The 1,633-nt window shown below is 41.2% G+C and overlaps 1 pseudogene; it reads left to right on the top strand.

The window, feature by feature from the left end:
- The first annotated feature begins 1,010 nt into the window (after positions 1-1,010).
- On the top strand, positions 1,011-1,294 carry LOC121290125 (annotated as a pseudogene).
- Positions 1,295-1,633: the final 339 nt, after the last annotated feature.

The following is a 1,633-nucleotide window of genomic DNA, read 5'->3' as shown; positions in this document are numbered from 1 at the left end:
TATTATTTGAGGATAAAGTCCAAAGACACAATGGGAATTTGCATTCAAAGGAGAAAATATGTATAAAGGAGAGAGAAGGCTATGTGTAAGGGCAGGCATTTTTAAGATGAAACACAAACGTGAAAAGCCTCAAGCTGCTGTCTACAAGGAACCAAAGCTGAGGAAAATCTCACATTGAATTTGACTGTCCAGGGTGTGTGCTTTGCCTGGGTCTGTTTAAATCTTTGAGTTTTACTGTTGTCTTAACGGGGGTTAGATTAATTAGGGGAGCTAAGAGTTATCATAGTAGTAATTTGTAGACCTGTGTACGTGCTTAAAATTATTTATTTTATTAATGAATGTTTAATTTAGTTTTGTAAAAAACCCTCTCAGCTTTGGTGGCCTTTTTACTGAATTCAAAGCCTGCATCTCAAAATAAATACAAACTATAAATAGTTGTGGCAGCTGCTTTAAGTTTCCCTCTGGGATTTGAGCAGCTTGACATTTACCATCTGCCTGCCATAACAGTAGGCTTCAACAGCTGCAAAGCTGAAACATTGTCATGCTACTCTCTTGGAGTGACCTCACATTATTTTACTAAATTCAATTTGCTTAACTGCACCGAACTCACAGAGTTCCATTCTTGCAAATCCAAGGCTGGTTTGTGTCAGTGCAAAATGCATGACATAACTGAATTATAAAAGTAATGAGGCAATAGGGTGGGTAATTCACACAGGTGGGCCATGATCAGTGAACATTTCATACACACGAGAAATAGCATCATGATTTAGTTGTTCAGCTTCCTTTGGTTTTGCTGAAGTGGAACTTAGTTGCTTTATTCTGAGCTTTGTACAATTTGATTGGACCATGCTTTGGCTTATTGTTTCCACGATGCCCTTCAGGGGTACTTGTGGTGCTGACCTGGGCCAATGAAGTGTTGTGCCGATTGGCCCAATTAAGATGAGCGCAGGTGGAAGACTTCTGAAAGCAAGCCAACAATGAAGATGACTATTTTGCTGCACTCAGTGAAAATGACAAAGGGACCATCATCAGTCAGTAAGAGGCGGAACAAGACGCACACTCTTTGCCGGCTAAAGCATTTCACTTGCAGAAATCGACCTGCGGTAAATGTGCCTACCCTGCCAAGAGAAAGAGGAAGCATAACTGGAGTGCTCAGGCCAAAAGGAGAAACACAACTGGTACAGGCTGTATGAGGCACTTGAAGGTGGTGTATCGCCAATTCAGGGATGGATTCCATGAAGGGACCACCCAAAAGCCCAGACATTCCACAATGGCTTCCTCCAGCACTGCATAAAATACTAGTGTATCTACGCAACAAATAAAGCTATAGTTCGGCAAGTTAAAAAAAAGAGAAAATGATTGTTGAAGAGTTAGTTGTATCAGCTGTGGCTCAGTTGATCCTCTCACTTCTATATCAGAAAGTCATGGCTTCAAGTTCTAGTCCAGAGACTTGAGTGCAAAAATCTCAGCTGACATCCGGTGCAGTACTGAGGGAGTGCTGCAGTGTTGGTTTTCTAATCATTCAGATGAAATGTTAAACTGAGGTTTTTTTTTGTGGTTACTAAAGCTCCTGTGGGACTATTTTGAAGACTAGCAGGGGAGCTCCCTCCCTGTTGCTTTTGCCAGTATTTAT

The sequence above is a fragment of the Carcharodon carcharias genome, chromosome 17 (assembly GCF_017639515.1).
Source record: "Carcharodon carcharias isolate sCarCar2 chromosome 17, sCarCar2.pri, whole genome shotgun sequence".
NCBI classification, from domain to species: domain Eukaryota; kingdom Metazoa; phylum Chordata; class Chondrichthyes; order Lamniformes; family Lamnidae; genus Carcharodon; species Carcharodon carcharias.
This window is presented reverse-complemented; position numbering and strand designations above follow the sequence as displayed.